The sequence below is a fragment of the Vulpes lagopus genome, chromosome 11 (genome assembly GCF_018345385.1).
Source record: "Vulpes lagopus strain Blue_001 chromosome 11, ASM1834538v1, whole genome shotgun sequence".
In the NCBI taxonomy this organism is placed as follows: Eukaryota; Metazoa; Chordata; class Mammalia; order Carnivora; family Canidae; genus Vulpes; species Vulpes lagopus.
The window spans coordinates 44,469,068-44,491,817 of NC_054834.1; the positions used below are offsets into that span (position 1 = coordinate 44,469,068).

Below are 22,750 nucleotides of genomic sequence, written 5' to 3' on the forward strand. Positions count from 1 at the left end.
ATGTTGTGATTTGTGGAGATTGAAGTCCAAGTTCTGATTCATTGGCTTGGAGGGTCTTTCCTCCTGAGAGAAAATCATGTCTTTGGAAAATAATATGTGTATGCTAAAATGTTAAAGTTTCCATGTCTTTGGAAAATAATATGTGTATGCTAAAAGTTAAAGTTTTTTTCATGCAAATATTATAGTTTTGAAGTTAGAAAGGTTTTTTTCTGAGAATTCAACAGGAAAGCAATAAATACTTCTAACATTTCCCACTTATCCCACTATTCTCACTCTTTTAAAATATTTCTTACTTTTTGATATTGTGACATGTCAAAGCATGTATTTCAAATTTCTATTATTATGCAAAGTATCAAAACAGCAATGAAAATTGTTCTGTTTCTGATGATATTGCATGCAACTCTTTGCTTCTTTTTAAATTATTTTTTCCAATTTTTAAAATTGCCATTTTAAATTATGATAAACATCCCAGTAATATTTTAACTTTATAGAAATGTGTATTTTGGTGGTTCGTAACAAAGAAAACATCTGTGTGAACCACTGAAGTCAATAAATGGAACATTGCAAACATCTCCAAGTCTTGCTTCAATTCCTTTCCAATTATTCATCTCTTCCTATTCCTGTCCCACAAAGCATCCTAAGTAACACTAAGTACACTACCAGACATTCATTCATTCATTCATTCATTCATTCATTGATTCATTCATATAGAGCAGTTCTTTCCTCACTTTTCATTTTTTCCACTTAAGTATAAATCCCAAAACATTGTTACTTAATTTGAAATGATTCTGAGTTTTATATAAATGGTATCAGAGGGTAAATATTGTCTGTGCTTTTCTTTTCTTCTTTAAAAGATTTACTTCTTTTTGAGAGAGAAAGAGAGAGACAGTGAGGGGGGTGCAGGGAGGGGAAGGAGAGGGAGTGAGAGTGTTAACCAGACTCTGCCCTGAGTGTGGAGACAAACTTGGGGCTTGATCTCACTACCCTGAGATCACAACCTGAATGGAAACCAAGAGTTGGAAGCTTAACGAGACTACCATCCAGAGGCCCCAAGTCTGTGGTTTTCATTCAATTCTTTTTGTTTGATTCCTCTATGTTGTTGCCTCTATCTGTCATCTGCTCATTTTTGTAGTACTTGACTTTGTGTACATAGCTTGCTTAATTAGTTAATTAATTAATTAATTTATTTATTTATTATTTATCTATCTCTTGATGACAGTAACATATCTGTATTTCAGCTACACAAAAATACCTCTTGGTGACTGTGTATGCCTTGCTTTTAGGTAGATAGTTCAGTTTTGATAATTCAGCAGTTGCCACATTCTCCATCTCTGAACTCCTTTGTGTTCTTAAAAGCTACTGAAGAATCAAAGAACTTCAGTTTATGTGGATTATTTTTTTCTGAATTAATATTGCATTTGATATTGACAGTTACTGTATTAGAGATTAAAATAAGAATATTTAATTTTTATATATTTAGTTTTAAATACTAAATAATATATGAACACAAATAATATATTTTTTGTGAAAAATATATTATTTTCCAAAGAAATAGAATAGGGAATAGTTGGCATTATTTTACCTTTGTGCAAATCCATCAATGTCTCACTCCTGTTTCTGATAAAAATAGGTAGGTTCTCACAACTGTTTTCTGCATATTCAATCTGTTGAAATGTCACACATCGTGTAGCCTCTGGAAAACTTCACTGTATGCTTATGAGCTATGGAGAGTGAAGAAAGAAAATCGCATCTTAGAATTATAAAAATATTCTTTACCCATAGACCTTATAAAAATGTTTCAGGAACTCTACATTTATCTCAGGACCATACTTTGAAAACTGTTGTAGTAGACGGTGCCCAAGTGATTTGTAGAGTAGTTATACTCTCATTATTAGTATGGAACAGCAGTAAAGGATATGGGATAGCAGTTTCCCCATTGCTTTTCCAGTAGATCTTTTAAATCTTTCTTGTAAATTTGTGTCAATCTGGTAGATGCAGAGTGGTTATCTCACTGTGGCTTTATAATTTTCATTTTCCTAATTATCAGTGGAGGTCAGAACTTTTTTAATATACACATTCCATGTTCTGTAGAAAATACTAGTCCAAGTCTCCTGGTCATTTTTCTCTTAGACTTGTCTTTGCCATATGGATTTGTTGGAGCTAATAGCTTTGAAGATTTTTTTTTTTTAACCATTAGGTTTAAATAGTTTTACTTTCTATCCTTTGGATGGGTTTCTTTTTAGTTATATCAAACCGATCTTGGGGTTCATAGATACACTTAAATTTCCAATTTCATGTATTTTTTAAGTTTCAGAAAAATTCTCAGGCATTTATTTTTTCAACTTATGATCCAGTACTACTACCTTCTCTATCTAAAATTTCAATTATACATGTAGACTATATTCACTGCATTTTCTGCATTTTCCATAAAATTTTTTCTGCATACTTCATTGTCCATATTTCCTTCCCTGTTATCTTCTAGCTTCTGACTTATCTCTTTAGCCTTTCTTATTTTTAAATAAATATGAATTAACCATATGCATTTCTCTCTATACATAGCTTTATCATCATCTTAAATAATTTATTTATTTTTTATTTTTTCTCATTAAACTTTTGTTTTAATGGGTCTCAAAATTCTGTGACAGATTTTTGGTCAAGTTGTTTCCATTAAAAAGTACTGATTTTAAAAACTAATAACTTAAAACTGCCACACACGCACAAAAAAAAAAAAAATGGTCCACAAAACATTCTCCTTTCCTTATGAAGGTTTTACGATGCATTGTTACCATTAACCAGTCTTTTACTATTAAACTTAAATGGCCAATTGACAAAAACAGCTCTGAGACCGTTATTCCACCACTGATTAAGACTGGGGTGGCAAGTATTGGGGATAATATTCATTTAGCCTTCTGAGCTTTCTGGGCAGACTTGGTCACTTTGCCAGCTCCAGCTGCCTTCTTGTCCACTGCTTTGATGACACCCACAGCAACCGTCTGTCTCATGTCACGAACAGCACAACGGCCCAGAGGAGGATAGTCAGAGAAGCTCTCAACACACATAGGTTTGCCAGGAACCATATCAACAATGGCAGCATCCCCAGATTTCAAGAACTTGGGACCATCTTCCAGCTTCTTTCCAGAACGACGGTCTATCTTTTCCTTCAGCTCAGCAAACTTGCAAGCAATGTGAGCTGACAATCCAGCACAGGTTCATATCCAGCACTGATTTGGCCTGGATGGTTCAGGATAATCATCTGAGCTGTGAAGCCAGCTGCTTCCATTGGTGGGTCATTTTTGCTGTCACCAGCCACGTTGCCACGATGAACATCTTTGACAGATACGTTCTTGACATTGAAGCCCACATTGTCCCCAAGAAGAGCCTCACTCAAAGCTTCATGGTGCATTTCAACACTTTACTTCAGTTGTAACATTGACTGGAGCAAAGGTGACCACCATGCCAGGCTTAAGAACACCAGTCTCCACTCGACCCACTGGGACAGTACCAATACCACCAATTTTGTAGACGTCTTGGAGAGGCAGATGCAAGGGCTTATCAGTTGGACGCGTTGGTGGCAGACTGCAATCCAGGGCTTCAAGCAGTGTGGTTCCGCTGGCATTCCCATCTTTATGGGTGACTTTCCATCCCTTGAACCAAGGCATGTTAGCACTTGGCTCCAGCATGTTGTCACCATTCCAACCAGAAATTGCCACAAATGCTACTGTGTCAGGGTGGTAGCCAATTTTCTTAATGTAGGTGCTGACTTCCTTAACAATTTCCTTGTATCTCTTCTGGCTGTAGGGTGGTTCAGTGGAATCCATTTTGTTAACACCAACAATTAGTTGTTTTACACCTAGTGTGTAAGACAGAAGGGCATGCTCACGGGTCTGCCCATTCTTCGAGACACCTGCTTCAAATTCACCAACACCAGCAGCAGCAATCAGGACAGCACAGTCAGCCTGAGATGTGCCTGTAATTATGTTTTTGATAAAGTCTCTGTGTCCTGGGGCATCAGTGATGGTCTCGAATTTCCACAGGGAGATATCAATGGTGATACCACGTTCACGTTCAGCTTTCAGTTTATCCAAGACCCAGGCATACTTGAAGGAGCCTTTCCCATCTCAGCATCCTCCTTCTCAAATTTTTCGATAGTTCTTTTGTCGATCCCGCCACATTTGTAGATCAGATGGCCAGTAGTGGTAGACTTGCCCGAATCTACGTGTCCAATGATGACGATGTTGATGTGAGTCTTTTCCTTTCCTATTTTGGTTTAGGTTTAGCGGTGGTTTTCATGACACCTGTGATCTGGTGGCAAACCCGTTGTGAAAAAGCCATCTTAAATACTTTAATGCGCATTTGCATTATTATTCAATTCCTTCTCTTATTCTATTTATTCATCAATTTCATTTTGTCTTTTTTCATCTCTGTATAGTTTAGATTTTTTAATGTGTGTTATACATATTTTGTCTATATTTGATAAACTTAATATCTAGAGTACTTCTAAGATTTTTCATATCCATTTTTCTTTATTTTTGTATCATTCCTGTTGTTATCCACACATTCCTGATAATTCTTATTGTTTGACAGATATTATATTTGAAAAGTTGCCTGTAGAAATTATTTGAGGCCCAGAATTGTGTTATTTTCCTTCTGAAAAGATTTATTTTTGTTTCTACCAGATGCATAGGGTCATAGACAGTGAGACAGCTCAGTGCATGCCATTGGCCTGTGCACTTCCAGTTCTCTTAAACTAATCATTTCTTTCTCTTTATAGTTTTTACTTTTCATTTTGTATTATCTACCTTATATATTCTACTGTGGACATATTATTTTAGTAGTAGAATAATTATAGATCTTCACAATCCCAATTCTATGTGAAGACAAGTAGCATCCATCCCTACTGCTTTGGTATGCCTTGGATACCAACCAATGCCTTTGTCTTAAGACAGAAAGTCTGCTAAAGGAATACTTAGCCTTTCTGTCATGCCGTCCCACCATCAAAATTAACACCACAGAGGAAGAGTCCCAAATTCCATAATACTTTCATAAACCTTTTCTAGAGATGGATCAGATGGTCCTTTCTTCTCTTGTTAGCTTTCTGCATAGAAAAAAAAAAATATATATATATAAATTATATAATTATATATATGTAATTCCAGCTTTCTCATATGTGTTTAGTAAAAGGGCTTGAGCAAATTATCCAGTCCACCATTGGTAGAAGTGGAAGTCTGCTGAAAAGATTTCAAAGATATCTTCTTACCTGCATACTGTGGTCTGAATATTGTACTCTCAAAATTCACATGTTAGAAACCTAACACCTAATGAGATGGTATTAGGATTTGGGGCCTGATAGGATTAGTACCCTCATGAAAGAGGCCTGAGAAACCTTCCTTCCTCCTTCCACCGAGGGAGTTTATAGAAAAACAGTGGCTATGAACTAGAAAGCAGGCTAGACACTAAATCTGCTGATGCCTTGAACTTGGAGTTCCTAGACTCTAAAACTATAAGAAAGAAATGTTTATTGTTTGAACTACTCAGTCTGTGGTATTTTTCTTGTAACAGCCCCAATAGACTAAGATACTGAATTGCCACAGTAATCACTCTTTTCTACTTCAATCACTTTTGTCCCTTGGATTCCATAACACTTTACTCTCTTGATTATCATCTTATATCAGTAGCTTCTTGTAAGTCTATTTATTAGGTCTTCTTCACCTTTCTGACTTCTCAATGTTGGAATGCCCCAGGACTTAATTTTTGATTCTTCTGCTTTCTCTATTCACATGCATGGTGACTTAATCCCATAGCTTGCCTGAAAAAGATTTATACCCTGAAGACTCACCAATTTATATCTTCAACTCACACTTCTCCCCTGAACTTTACATGCATATCTTGCTTGACATCTCCACTTGGATGCTTAATAGGCATATCAAACCTAACTTGTCCAAAAACAAATTTTTTATTCACTCCCCCTCCTCCCAAAATAACTTTTTCTATTTCACTCTGTTTTTTTCTACTTCATAAATAGAAGCTGCATTCTTCTCCCAGTTTTTCAGTCATCTTTGACTTTTTTGTTGTTTTTTTCTTTCTTTTACAACTGACATCCAGTTCTTCAGGGGATGCCATCTCTGAGTTCTTCAAAATATATCCAGATTATGACTACTTTCTGACAATTTCTCTTAATACGAATCTGGTTTAAGTCATCACTTCCCTTCTGAATTGCAAGACCAGTGTGATAGAGAGGTCTCTGCCAGTCCTGGACCACTTACCTAAGGGCTATTATGGTAAGAAGTGAACTTTTATTTACTTTAAATCATTGTATTTTTGAAAATTTTTGTCTTCTAGTACTTATGTTTAGCATGTGTTCTAAATAACACAAATTCTAAATACTTGCTATTATAAATTTTTTTGCCAATTTGCTTTCATAGCAATGATGAAAGTCCTATGTTGTGGCTCTGCCTCTCAAACCTCAGTGTGCTTGGAATAGCCTGGTGATCTTACTATGCAGGTTCTGTTTTAGGACATTTAGATTTTGGCCTGAGAGTCTGCATTTCTTTTTTTTTTAATTTTTTTATTTATTTATGATAGTCACAGAGAGAGAGAGAGAGGCAGAGACATAGGCAGAGGGAGAGGGAGAAGCAGGCTCCATGCACCGGAGCCCGACGTGGGTTTCGATATCGGGTCTCCTGGGCCAAAGGCAGGCGCTAAACTGCTGCACCACCCAGGGATCCCGAGAGTCTGCATTTCTAAAAGCTCCTAGGTGATACTGATGTTCCTGGTCCTGACGTCCCATTTTGAATGTCAACTCTGTGGAACAAAGCGATATTAATTTGCTTCTCATAAGGGATGCCATTAGTTGCTGCTTATCTAATTTCACTTTTTTCTTACAAATGAGTTTTAGGAATATATTTTTGTAAGTAAACTATTCAAGTAAAGTATTCGAAAGCATATTTCTTTCTAATTTTTCTAAGAACTTTTACTTCTAAATTGATTAATGGATAGTGTAGACCAAAGCCAAAAAGAGATTTTTTTGGGGAGGAATTCTACAGCTAAAGAAAGCCTTATTTCCACTCATCTAGACGAAGAAGGTAACTCTCCATAATCAGTGTACTTGGGTATACTAATCACTTCCCAAAAAGGAGATAGCAACAGACTTTACTCTAGTGGGACCACAAGTGGAATTAGCTATTAGCATTAAGGCCCTATAACAATGAGCTCAGTAAAGTTCCTGCTGCTACCACAAGATCTCAACACCTGCTTTGTGGGACTGAATAAATGTGTGAATCTGGAACATCCAGAAATTTCAGTGAGAGAACACAATTAGTTCAAATGAGGTTTTCAGTAAAATCCAAACACCTGACAGTGGTAAAACTAGAATCTTTCTGTCTCAAGAGAATGAGAAAATTAAGTGTCATTGGGGAAACAGAAGGAAATAGTGCAATTTGCTGTGAATCTCTTTCCTTTCTCCCTTCTATTTGATAGTTAAAGAGTTGTGCTATAATATCACACTCAGTCTTTCTCTGAATTTTTTAAAAAAAGAATTTAAGGGAGAATGAGGCAGTCAGTGTTTACCATTTCGGAGGATGAGTCAAGATTTATAATGCTAGGAAATGTGGAACCCACTTGAGGATTTTCTACATTTATTTCTCTCCCACACCACCCATTCTCTTTCTATCTCTCTCTCTCTTTCAAAAATAAATGAACTTTTTTTCCCCAAGCTTATGATGATGAAGTTGATTGTTGTTTTAGAGATCATTAATTATGCAGGACATGCTGTTATGAAATTTCTTCTCTCTGAATGTGACACCTTGGGCCACTATATTGACGAAGAAATGAGGACATTTGAAAGTATATAAGACTGGGTTTTATTTACGTACAGTATAATTGTAGCTTAATGAAAGACTATAGAGTATAAGAGAGATTAATCAAATTTTAAAATGTACAGGTCCCTAAATCTCCCAGTCTCCTGTTGTATGAGTTATCTACTACCGTGTAATAAATCACTTCAAAACGTTGTGGCTTAAATAATAAAATGCATTATTTACTCATGATTCTCTGGGTCAGAAATGTGGACTTTCAGTAGTGGATGGTCAGACTGCAATCATTTGGCAGCTCCACTGAGAATGGGTAATCTAAGAAACTTTATTCCCATGTCTAGCAGTTCATGATGACTGTTTGCTGGGTTAAGTACCTACAGCAGGTTAGGTTAGGTTGGGCTTCATAGCAGCCCTCTGAGATAGGGCTGATGTTTCTTTTCAAGCTCTTGATTACAATGTTTTTGCTGATGTCACACTGGCCAAAGTAAGTTACGTGGCCAAGCACAGGTTCAGTGTAAGAAAAGCGGCAACACAAAAGCATAGAATCAGAGAGAGAGGATTCCTTGGAGGCTGTTGCTTCACACATTTATCACACTTCCCTTCATGAATCAATATGCCAAATCCAGGATTCATAAAATTAAAGATTCACTCACACAATATACCTTTAACTATAAAATTATAATCCATCATATTTTCTTCTTCTGTAACTTTAGTGGAGAATTCTCAGGAAAGCAAAAGATGGTGAAAATATTACTAGATTTCCCATTAAGACTCTCACAAATTTCAATGCTCCTTCTCAGAATAGCATGGATAATTTATGAACAATTTACATTTTTATTTTATTTTACTTCTCAGTAGCCTCATTAACAATTTGGTTATATTCCATTTGATATTCGGGAATTTGAATATGGGTGTTCTGCCTTGAGCCCTGGCTCTTCTTGAAGAATTGCAAACATCCACAAGATTAATTCCAAAACTCCTAAGAATTAATGTTGATTTTACCTATAATGTAATTTTATCAATAAGGCATACTCTGACTCCATATTAAAAATTGTTTTCCCAAATATGATGCTTTCACAACTTGAAATGTGTTCTATTTTACTTTTAAAAATGTGTTTGTTAAAAAAAAAAAATGTGTTTGTTGTCTTTCTCCATCCTCTAGAACATACACTCCAAGAAAACAGGACATTTTGTTTCATTAGCTGCATTATTGTAAGAACCAGAGTGACTGTCATATTTACTTGCTCAATAAATATTTTTGGATGAATGGTAATATGGATGAAAGGGCTGCTCAAGTATTTTAAATGAGCATGCTCCAAATGCTATCTCCTAAACCCATAACCCATCAAAACTTTAAAATATTAACAAATGATAATAACATGGCAAAGTTGTATGATGTGATTTGATCAGTTGGCCTGGGGCTATTTTAATTGAGTTGTCAAGAAAGGTCTCTTTGAGGAGACACATTTAAACTTGGGCCTAAACTATAAGAGAAGTTACATATACAAGTTTCACCTCAGGCAGAAGTCACAGCTTATACAAAAATGTCTAAGGTATAAATGAGCTTAGTATGAGTGAGAAACATGTGAGTGTATTTGTGCAAAATGGCACAGAAGAGACTAAAGTTTATTAATTATGTAGATTTTTATGGAACAACAACTACATGTTGGGAATTGTGTGTAGAATAGGAAACAAATTTCATGCTGTCACAGAACCTGGAAGGTAGTATAGTGGGAAAGAGAAGCAGAAGCCAGGTCATGTGAGGCTTTGAGGATAGTAGGGAGACCAGTTTTATCAGCATGATTAGAGCTTTTTAAACGAATGATATGATTTGATTTACCTTTAAAAAATCACTCTGATCAATGCTTAGAAAATGGACTATAGAAAGTCCAGGTTATGTAGTAGGTCTGACTTGGACAATGCTGTGGGAGTGGAAATGGGGGAGTGGGTACATTCAGGCTAATACTCAACACTGGCATCTACAGGACTGGCTGTGGATTCTTTGTGAACAGGAAAAGAAGAGTAGTCATGTATGACAGAGTTCTCATTCTTATTATCACCTATTTAATAATTTAGTTCACTTGTGCTTGCCTAATAAGTAACTTCCATTTTGAGGACATTGCAGTTATGAATATCATATCTTCAAATGCTTTTGATAGTATGTATAGTAGACTGGGAGTAGGGGTCTAGCACTGGAATTGGCTAAAAGAATACACTTATTTTAAATTTTGGTAGATGTTAAATTGACTTGACAAGAAATTTGAACTATTTTTTTTTAAGATTTTATTTCTTTATTCATGAGAGACACACAGAGAGAGTCAGAGATAATAGGCAGAAGGAGAAGCAGGCTCCCTGTGCGGAGCCCCATGTTAGAACTCCATCCCAGGACCCTGGGATCATGAGCTAAGCTAAAGGCAGACACAACCACTAAGCCACCCAGGTGCCCTTGAACTAACTTTTGAAATCACAACGGGACTTTATGAGAGAAGGCTCTTGTTGATATCATAAAACATTTTCTTTAATAGCTGGAAAATGGTTTGCCATTGTTAATTTGGTCCGCATTTTTTTTTTTTATAGTGAACCAGCCTGAAACTCCTTTTATGTATTTTCTGTTCATTTATATTTTTTTCTGTGTATGCCATGCCTCATGTCCATTTTGTTCTTGTGTTATTGTTATTTTGCTTATAAATTGTGCTAACTGATATTTTTATAGCTCAGAATTAATTTTTCTAGTTTGTTTAGTTTTCGTTATGTGGACATTTTGAACTGCCTTTTGTTATCAGTGACTTCCTTAATGATCTTGTATGTTCCACAAACCTTGTCTACTACATACTATAAAGCAAAACATATAAATGAAAGTTCAATTTTTTTTACCTAGTATATACACAGTTTTTTGTGCATGTATGCCAAAATGCTGGTATATTTGGCATTTATTTTGTTTTAAGCACTAATTATTGATCAGTCTTCTGTCCCCCTCCTGACCTCCTTCCGCCTCCTCCTCCCTCTACCTTCCTCCCTCACTCCCTTCTTTTCTTTTGATCTTCCTTCCTTCCCAATTACTATGTTAATTTGTGAAAGCATCATTTGTCTCTGAAAAGAAATGCCACCTTCATACACTATAATTTTTTTATGTATTTTGATCTATATCTAGACCAGCCAGTTCTCATAGTCTCTTATTTTTTTCCTGTTAGTGTCTTTATATCCCAATAAAAGCTGTTCAATTTACTGTAGTTTAATATACATTTTCACAAAATTTCTGGGCCCATTCTTTACTATAACTATTCTCTTTAAAGATATTTCTAGAATTTTTTTCCTATTTAATGTTTTCTTAATGAAATTCAGAATCACCTTATGAAATTCCCAAAACAGAACACAATAAAACAACATCAAAAATGGGTATTTTTTATTATAAGTACATTGAATTCATATGGGGATGTCAATCAAATTCACATCTTCACATTATTGAACCTTTCTAAGAGAAGGTAGGATTTTTCATATTTTTATACTTGATGTAAACTTTTAACTCTTTTCTCAGAGGACCTGTCTTCACACTTATTGTTGAGTATATTTCCAATCTTTTTTTATTGTAACATGTATATAAGGAACTTACTCAGTTATGTAGTTTAATTTTAAACCAAATGACATAATAAATTCTTATGATTTCTATTATGTGAATATAATAACAAATATTAAATTGATTACTACTTAGGTCAGAGCTTTTATCAGAATAGGTAGGATTATTAATAGCATACATATGCATCTTATAAATATGTTTTATTTAAATATATATACACATGTAATTAATACCATTACAGTTAATGTTTTTAAGTAATTAAAAAATAATTAGTGCTGAATTTTATTATTATTTGTATAAACCTTTTTTTGTATAAACCTTTTAAAGAGAATAGATTGATAATATATAATATATACTTTGAATATAAATACATATTTAATATATAAATACACATATATCTATATATCAACTTACTGTTCTTTTTTAAGGTGTTTTCTGTATGTCAGTTTACCATCTTTTGAAATATTTTAAACAATCATAGTTGAACTTTATTGAAGGAATTTATTTCTCTAGAATTTATCATAGACCTGTGTTTTTAGCCTTTTCATGTATGAATTCATGTATATGAATACAAAACTCCTTTGAATGCTATTTATTGGTATATTGATTTTGCCTTCTACAACTGGAATCTATTTTCTGTGATTTAATTCATGGTTTTGCATTTGTAGTCAAATGTTATTGACATGCAGCTGTCATTATTTCATACTCTTATTGAATTAGGAAATCAGTATTACATTGGTTTCGTATCTATAGTGGCTTTCTTATTTTTATTAAATTCTGGAATTGTACATATAGAATTGAAATAGCCTGTCTTAATTAGTTGATGACATTCTTCTGTGATTGCTTCTGTAATCTATTTTTTTGGAGATGGGTGTTGTTAGATGAATTATTCTTCAAATTTTCACATGTGAATTATTGGGTTACATTTTCTTTTGCATTTCTTTAAGTGTCTTTTTTATTAATTTACATTTGCCTAAAAATTCATATCATACAAGTTTTTAAATTTGTTTTTATAAGTGAGATACATTTTGGTCTCCTTTGATTACCTACCAGTCATCATTTATTTAATTTTGTCTCTTTTCTTTTTTTAAGATTTTTAAAAAATTTATTCATGAGAGACAGAGAGAGAGAGAGAGAGAAGGGGGCAGAGCCAGAGAGAAGCAGACTCCCCGCTGAGCAGGGAGTCAGATTTGGGACTTGTTCCCAGGATGCTGGGATCGTGACCTGAGCCAAAGGCAGACACTTTTCTGCTTAGCCACCCAGGCACTCTTGGCCTTGCTTCTAATTTTGTAAAAGCTTTCTTTAGTTTCTTGAGTTAATTAGCTTTTTGTGAATCTTTTTTTTTATTATTATTTCCTTTTCATGATACTTAATTTTGATATATTTGCAGATTCCTTGCTATTTTTCAAACTAATTGTGTAATCTTTAGAATTCTCTTTCCTGTGATTTTTTTTATTTCATTATTATATTATAAAATTTTTAGTTGAATGTTTAATTATATATCTTTGTTCTTCTTTTATTTGAAATGTTTGTGGCTTAATTTTCTCTTCATTCATTTTTTTAAGGACTTAAAGAGAGCAAGTGGGGAGAGGGGCAAAGGGAGGAGATGATCTCTAGCAGACTCCATACTAAGCATGGAGTCTGACACAGGGTTTGATCCCAAACCATGAGATCATGACCTGAGCCCAAATCAAGAAGAGGATGTTTTCAAATGACTAAGTCACCCAGATGCCCCTCTTTGTCATTTTTTTTAAAGCACATTCATTGATTATGAATATGTAACAATTTGACCAAATTTTATTCCAAATTTTTTACAATTGATATTTGATTTCCCCTTTGGTATAAGAGTTATTAAAAAATCTTAATGAGCAATAGTGTCATAAAAATAGCATGGTAGAGTTTAAAAAATTGGACCCTCCACTGAAGCAACCATTAAGTTGGCAAAAACTAACAAAATCAACTCTTTTTAAAAAAGATTTTATTTATTCATTCATAAGAGACGGAAGGAGGGAGAGGCAGAGACACAGGCAGAGGGGAAGCAGGCTCCATGCAGGAGCCTGATGTGGGACTCGATCCTGGGACTCCAGGATCACTCCCTGGACCAAAGGCAGGCACTAACCCTGAGCCACCCAGGGATCCACCAAAATCAACTTTTTATAAGTCTGGAATATAATCAAAAACAGAAAACCAGGAAAGTACCAAATGAATAATAAAGCTATTAAATTTTGATAAATTAGCTTATCTACCATTCCCCATTCTTCAAATTTGCACCAGTTATTGCTCATCTTCCTGGGGCAGCTTACTGATGCTGGGGAGTGGGGAGGGTTTAAAGGGAAAATAAATATGCATCTTGTTTTCAAAAAATTGTTTTTACACATTATGATCAGATTGTAGGTCCCTAAGAGGCCAATATAGAGGATGGCTTTTGTTTTACTACACTTTTAGGCTACTGCCGCTTTCCTAGCAGCAGCTGTAGAAAGTATTTTCTAACTAGACTGCACTTGTTTTCATAATAGTAAAATGCTTTGCAAATTATACCTTGCATAAGTCCTCATTCTACCACATGTTAACTAATCCTCTAGCTGATTAATGCAAACACTAATGGGGGGATTTTATTTAAAAGGGCTCTAGAATATAATACAAGTTATTCACACCAGCATCATCTGTTACTAATTCTAAACTAGTTAGTGCAGCTTTTCTTTATGTTGTGGTTGGTCTCATAACTAGGTTGAGTTTTCCTCTACCAAGAGGGAAACAATGCCGAAGTTCTTTTCCTTGAAAAAAAAAAAAGTATGTATTTATTTATTTAAAATATTTATTTATTTATTTTAGAGATAGAAAATACTTTAGAGTGGCAGTGAGGAGGGACATAGAGAGAGGGCAAGCCAGTCTTAAGTAGACTCTGCACTAAGCATGGAGCTTCTCACAGAGCTTTAGCTCATGATTCTGAGATCACCACCCAAGCCAAAACTAAGAACCAGATATTCAATTGACTATTCCATACAGGTGCCCCAGCTGTAGGAAGTATCTAAAGACTTGTATCACTCATAGCTTCCTGTGGCAAGGAAGAACAGATGGAGCAAGTAGTATTCAAACCAAAAAGCATGAAAAGGAAGAGGCTGGGTGGCAATTTCTTGGAAGAATTAAGGACTTAGAAGAGCTGCAATGTATAGCATGGAATTTGGAGTTCCACATACTAGGTACAAATGCATACTCATAAAAGATTTGAGAAATTCTAGGCTTACATCAATGGTTGATCTTTGTGCCCCATGCAATGAAAAGTGAAAACTAAAGCAGAGTTGTAGACAATGAGGCTTATCATTAAAGGAGTGAGCTGCACAGAGCCAGTCTGCAAAACTAGGCAGTTTTTTTTTTTTTTTTCTTTTAGTCACGGGCATTTAAGGAAGTCTCTACCAAGAAACTGGCTGACCAGTGAAATAATAGAATAGATACTTTTATGACAACACATGACAAGAAACAGAGTCTTTGAAAAAGAATAATTTGAAAGCTCACTGAATATATGGACAACTATAGTTCTCAATAATCAATAAAAGCAAACTCTGGAGAAGAGGAGAATCTGACTTCCAAAATTATCACATTCTAACTTTCAAAATATCCATTCTTTAATAAAAAATAGTAAAGGTATACAAGGAAACAGAAAAGCATGGTCTAGTCATAGGACAAAAACTATCCCTGAGCAAATACAGATACTAAATTTATGGAAACATATTTAAATACAGTGTCTTAAATATGCTCAAACTATTAAAGGAAAATGGACAAAGAACTAAAGGAAATAAGGGAGAATGATATATGAACAAATAGAGAACATCAAGAAAGAGAAATTAGAAAAGGAGCTAAGTAGAAATTCTGGAGATTCAAAATCCTATAACTGAAATGAAAAATTCGCTGGAGAGATTTAACAACAGATTTGAGTAGGTAGAAAAAAGAATCAGAAAACTTGAAGATTTGGTCTTTAGTTACCCTGGCTAAGGAGCAGAAATACAAAGAAAAAATAAACAAAAACTAAGAGACATTTAGAATACCATCAAGCTTATCAATATATATATATATATATATATATATATATATATATATATATATAATTGTCCTAGAAGGAAAAGAAAGGGAAATAATGTTTGATTAAATAAGATAAAATTTTCCTCAAATTTCTAGAAACACAAGACTCTACATATCCAAAAAGCTCAACAAACTCCATTTCAGATAAACTAAGAAAGACCCACACCAATATACATTATAATTGGAGTTTCAAAAGCTAAGGATAAGCTTATCCTTGAAAAGAGCAAGAATGTTGAAAAGAGCAAGAGAGAAATGATTCCTCACAAGAGATTCTCACTAACACTTATAGCTAAGAGCTAAACATTAGAGTCTAGAGCTCTATGCTCTTATTTCCCCACAGAAACATAAAAAACAAAACAAAACAAAACAAAAAACAAAAAACCCCCAGAATAATCAGAAGCAAGTTTTTCAGAATTCTGGAAAAATATAAAAGTTTATAGCAATTAAATAAATGTTAAATTAAGAAAAAGGCAACTTCAAAATTGTAGGTTTGTGTTATATTTATTTGTCTTCGTTTTGAAATGTTTATAGTCTAAGCTCCCAGTTTGGGATATTGTTCTTTGTTTCTGTAAGGAGCATACAGTAGTGGCAACTATTGTGTATGTCTGCTTTTATCTGTCTGAGTTCTACCTTAAGGACTGACAGAAGACACTCACTACTTTACCTAACTCAGAATCTAGGTTGGAAGAGCAGCACATACTGCTCAATAACACAGCAAACTGAATTAATCCTTGGGCAAAATTATAATCTACACATATAATAGACCACTTAAGGACCAGGAACAAAAGCTGGATAGAATATATTGGAAAAATTTGGACATTCAAAAGCAACCATGTACATAGAGAACTTTAGAAAACAATTATATATGCCCAGGAAAATTTTCATGCACAAAAAAGACTTGAGAAGACCTGAAGTTTTCATGGTGGGCTAAATCCTAGGCTCACTACAATCATGACTAGGTGCCGAAGAAGTGTCCTGACACAGAGCCAACCTGCAACACTGGAAGAAAACTTTTTCTTTGCACGATATACAAACACAGCCTAAATATAAATGGTAACAGACAATACTCTTAAAATAAAATGTAGGGAAATCTTCATGACTTTATATTTGGCCATATATTTTTATATATGGCATAAAAGGAATGAGTAACAAAATAAAATAAGTAAGTTGGACTTTATCAAAATATAAAACTTTTGTGCACCAAAGAACATTATCAGGAAAATGCAAAAACAACTTGAAGGATGGGTGAAAATATTTGAAAATTATATATCTGCTAATGGTCTAATATCCAGAATTTATAAAGAACACTACAACTCAGCAACAGAAAGATTAACAATCTAATTTAAAAATGAGCAAAGAATTCATGCAGACATTTCTTCAAAGAAAACATACAAATTGCCAGCAAGTACAGGAAAAAATGTACAACATCATTTTTAGGCAAATGAAAATCAAAATCACAATGAAATACCTTTCCACACACTAATACATAATAATTGTTGGCAAAAATGTGAAGAAATTGGATGCTTTCACATTGTTAGATGAAGTGTAAATTAGATAAGCCTCTGTGGAAAAGAGTTGGGTAGTTTCTCAAGAAGCTAAACACAGAATTACCATATTATCCAAAAATTCTCCTCATAAACCCCAAATAATTGAAAACATATACTTAAATACTTGCATGTGAATGTTCATAGCAGCATTATTCCAAATGTTGGAAACAACCCAAATGTCCACAAATGAATGAAGGTATAAACAGAGGTATATACATACAATGGAATATTATTTATCCATAAAAAGGAGTGAAGTGGTGATACAAGTTATAATACAGATATGTCTCGAAAGCCTGCTAAGCGAAAGAAAGTAGACATAAAAGGTCACATAATGTATGATTCCAGTTATGTGAAATATCCAAAAAATATAAATCCGTGGAGACAGAATGCAGGTTCTGGTTGCCAAATACTAGAGGCAGGAGTAAGGATAGACTGTTTAATAAGTATGGAGTTTCATTTTGGAGTGATAAAAATATTTTGAAAACAGAGGTGGTGGTTGTACAATATTGTGAAGATACTAAATGCCACTGATCTGTTAACTTTAAAATGATTAATTTTACACTGTGTGAATTTCACCTCAGTTAAAAAATGAGTGATCTTCATAAAATCTTATGGGGTAGCCTGCCCCTTTCTCCAATTTTTATCATTAGTTTATGTTTTCATTGCATAATGACTAGAAAATTTGATCTATTTTTCTTACTTTTGCTTTGAGATCAATTTTTATTTGTTAACCTGTGGATAATATAGGTAGATATTATTTAAACTCTTAATTTAAAGTCAACTTTGAATATTCAAAGTTGAACTGTGGAAAATATATTTGCTTATTGAAATTATAAAATCATTTACTGTATGTTAGTGATTGTAATGAAATAAATTGGTTTATTACACTAAACACAATCTTTTGAATTTTAAGCTTCTTTAAACAAAAAACTTTGATTTCTGATTGTCATGTGTAATCTAATGTATGATTAGAAATATTCCATCAACCATTACCTACATTAGATAGATAATGTAATACTACATTGCCAATTTCCACTATATTAATACATTTAAACTAATAGCTGTCATACGAAGAAATATTTATCTACTTAGCAATTCTTACAATTTTATTATATTTTTTAATTAAAGTTTATTTTCAGGATTGGCTTATGAATATTAAAAAACTTTTTCATAAAGGCAGTTTGTCAATCTGTATACCATTTATTTTTAAGTATTCATTGAGAGTTATCTGATTATTTCTACTGAATATTAGATTTAATTATATTAAGTGAATTTTGAGTGTTTTTCCCTTTCTTGCTATACTTGTCTTCTATTGTTTGATTCATTTATAATAATAAATATTTTTATATAAAAATTGTAACTATCTTTTTTAAAAAAAGACTTTATTTATTCATGAGAGACACAGAGAGAGAGACAGAGACAGAAGCAGGCTCCGTGCAGAGAGCCCGACGCTGGTCTGGATCCCAGGTCCCCAGGACCACACCCTAGGCTGAAGGCAGTGCTAAACTGCTGAGCCACCCAGGCTGCCCTATAATTACTGTCTAAAGTAGAAGCTTATAGAAAAAAAAAAAAATGGCAATATATTACAAGGCAATGGTAAATATCCATAATTTTTAATCTAGTGTTTTCTAGAAATACATCACAATGCAGAAATCTGAAATACTGACCAATATTTGTGGTTACATGTGCATTTGCAACATTGTTTATAATTAGAAAAATTAGAAGGAATTTAAAAGCTTATTGATAAGTGAATAATAAAATAGATAAAAATTTTCATTTGATCTTCATACTTAGAAAAACCATGTGCACTTTTTCTCAACCATCCCCTTATATTCACACACTTTATCAGCATTTATACTTGGAATACTGCCATAGTCTCTTGAATGATCTTCTTTATCTTCTCCTTAGGCAAGCCTCAGGTAAGATACTGATTAGGTCAAGCCATTATAAGCTTCTTACTTCACCAGAATGTTCTTTTTTTCAGCATTTGATAGAGAATTTTTTTTTTTACATTTTTATGCACTTACTAGATTTATGTATGTCTTCACAAATGACTGCTATGACCACAAAATCAGGAATTTTGTATTTTTCTTATATTTTTCAATATGTCTTCATACATTTGGGTCACTCAATAAATATTTATTAAATTAATGAATAAATAATGTAAATTATGGTGTCATTAATAAAACCACAAAATTATGCAAAGTTCTTTAGAAAAATAGAAATGTTTCCAACATAGTTGTAATTAAAAAGACAAAGAGGAGTATTTTTTTTTTTTGGTCAATCTTCTGATTTCAAGTATGATAAAATATTCAAGTTAAAGAAAACACTAGAAAGGAATAATGTAATAAAAGTATTTCATGAATATAAGACGTGAATATTCTGTAAAAAGGTATGTGATGATGATATTGTATTAGACGTTAATATTATTTTAAGTGTTGAATTTCAAATGCTTTAGAAGTTAAATCAACTTCACATTAATTTAAAAACCAGGAGAAAAGAACAAGAACTTAGAATCAAGTGTGAGTTTAGAACCAACATAGAATCATGTACAGGAGGAGTTACAATTACCATGCATTTTAAGAAACTTCTTTGCCCCTAAAATAAATATAAGTAAATATTTCTTAATATTCCAAGAAATACATATTTTCTCTACCTGTAGTCTTTTACTATGAACCTAGTCAGTAAAGATTACAGGGAAAATCATAGAATATGTTCTGTTAAGCAATGAGGAGAACATGTCATTCAAGTCCATTTAACTCCTATAAGAAATCAAGTGTTGGTAAATTGGACTTTTCAACACTTTCCATCTAACTACACCTAACAACTATAATACATATCAAGATAAAGATGTTTGGCCATTGTTCATGACTTTCACATGAACATTAACTTTAACACCCTACAGTCATTCTTCAGGTAAGAATGATAGCATATAGGTATTCGGTGCTATTAACTAAAAGGTATTTACACTTGCTGTGGCCAAGGGTATATATTGTCATAATAATGAATCTTAATTTTTCTATAGCTTATTATTTACTTCATATTTTTCTTATACATTGTTTAAAGTGGATATAAACTTGGATATTATGAAATAAAAATTTAAAATGACCGAAACCTCAGATTTTTATGATCTCATGTGCTTTTTTGGCATTATTTGAATTTAAAGAAGTTAATAATATCCTGATTAACTAGAATATTATTCTCTACAGATGAAGATATTTATGCAGTTACATAAATATGTGGATCATAAGGTACCTGCTATAATCAAATCACCATTGATGGGAATGATTTGCTGAATCAATGGTGCATTAATAATTAAAGAGCTATTTCTGTTTCTTATAAATCACTATAGAGAAAATGGAGTCATACTTTCCACATAGGCACATGTGGAAAAGGATCATAGTTAGAACCTATGCTAAATGTAATTTTACTGAAATAGATTTTGCACCCATTAAAGCTAGGAAGCATATCAAATCATTTTGGATATACATGCTGCTTCACTTACATCTTTTTGAAATGTCTTTAGAACAAACAAAGAATTGCCATTCCGTCATCTTCTGGTTATCATAATTACATTACAAAACCAAAATCTTATTTGTAATCCTCATTAGTTTTAGGAAAAAAATGGACTCGTGTCACTTGATGAGAATCTATGCCAAAATGTTCTGTGAAATTTAGTGTTATTATCAATTTACAGGCACATAAATGCTATTATCATCTAACAGTATGATGTTTCTTATACTCTAAAGTACTAGGGAATTTTGTTTTATTATTAGAGGAAAGATAGATCAACCTGAAAAAAAATCTTTATATTATTGGAGTAATCTATCAAATGCTTAATTTGGTCAGAGGACCCAAGAACCTCTGAGTTCAAGGTCATTGCAGAGTCAAGAAACCAGAACTACTAAAAATTGAATCAAAGCTAAACACTTTGAAAAAAACAAGGTAAATGTTGTCCTGAAGTATTGATTCAAACATTAAATGCTATTTGAAGTTTATTTTGAAGAGGTGAGGAGATGGAAAAATATTGGGGGAGAGGGCACTGCTGGTGAAAGGTAAAAAGGAACACTGATCTCTGTTAGACTACACTTAATGTGCCTAAAGTTTCCTGGTAGAAAGTCATGATCTATTCTGGATTATTTTTAAGGATGGAGTTATGTTTCTATAAATGCTCTTCTGTTTTCCCCATTCTCTATATAACAGTGTTCGTCCTCCCCTGATGGACATGCGCATCTTTACCACCTTGTCCTCCAGTTTATGTAGCACAGTGACCAGTAACCCTGATGAAGACCAGGTGGACAGATAGTGCAATGGGCCAGAATATTGTACATTTGGTTAACTTTTTATTAAAGCTCTGATAAGTAAGATAATTAAGTCTCATCTGGATTGAAAATTTAGCAAGAACAGTAACTTGGGACTCTTCAGTCAGTTTTAATGCAAATATGCAGTGCAAAGTTATCAAATGGGCAAGGTTACAGGTGAATGAGTGGATACAGTTCTTGAGTGAGCACAGTTACAGAGATGGTTGATATTTGATGGTCAGGCAGCTTGCTAAGAATGCAAAATTATTTAAGTCAGAGTAGCTCAGAGTCACGGGTTTATATAGCTTGTATATAATTTAATAGATTGAAAAGTAGTGCTTTATGCCACTCTAACTGACTCATTTGATTAACTGAAGACCTGGCTATGGGTAGAAATGGGAAGTATGGAGGGAACATGTACAAAGATAAACCTTAAAATAGGTGTTAATGCAAAATTATTTCTTTCTGCCATTGCCTATTTTTTTTAATTTAAATTCATTTAACTAACATAGTGTATTATTAATTTTAGAGGTAGAGTTCAGTGATTTATCAGTCTTATATTTTATCCAGTGTTCATTCCATCAAGTGCCTTACTTAATGCCTTTCATCTCCTTCCCTGATTTCATCTTGTTTTCTTTTTCTCCCTATCTTTTGTTCTGCTCCTGTAAAAGCAACATATTACCCATACTGGTTAGAGTTTTTCCTGACAATCCTCCAAATACTGATCAGCCTTGGCATGGTAGTAGACCACGATGTAGAGAAATAACAACAGCAACAACAAAATCTACTACTTAATTTATATTTAGGTGAAGATTTATATTGAAATAATATGCTCATGATTGATATTTGAAAGTATTTGGAGCTGACAAATAGTCTACTAGATGAGTAGTATAAAAACATTATTTCAGGATCAGTGCAGTCTTTCTAGTCACTAGACACCTAAATAGTAAGTGGAAAGGTGAATGCAGGTAGATATGGCTTGATTTGAGGACATTGTTACTTATCACAGTTTACAAACAGATATTAACTGCAAACTGGCTCAACCATAAAATGCCTTTGTTGACTTTACACCAGACTTAGACCTGGTGGCTCAAAGGATTTCATCATGGGCTCCCCAATCCCACATCTGAATGTTTTGTTTTTTGTTGCTTCAGGCGTCATAAGGGTGATTATTCCCCAACTTAGGATGTCCAAGATGTTGTTTTCTAACCAGGCAAATATTTGTGGTGTTCTCACAGATGACATACTCACATGACATCCTCTGGGGGAAGGGAAAGGGTCTCTTCTGAGAATCTAACAGAAGTCTACTTTCCATTCCTATTAATTGTACAAAATTGGGTTAGGTTCTCGTGGTTGAACCAATAACTATTGCCAGGAGTGAGATTGTTTGATTATCTTAACTCATAAAATGAAAAAAGGAAAATTAATGTTACCAAAATG

At 33.5% G+C, this 22,750-nt stretch overlaps 1 pseudogene; it reads right to left on the minus strand.

Moving 5' to 3' along the window:
• Positions 1-2,725: 2,725 nt before the first annotated feature.
• Positions 2,726-4,255, minus strand: LOC121471732 (annotated as a pseudogene).
• Positions 4,256-22,750: the final 18,495 nt, after the last annotated feature.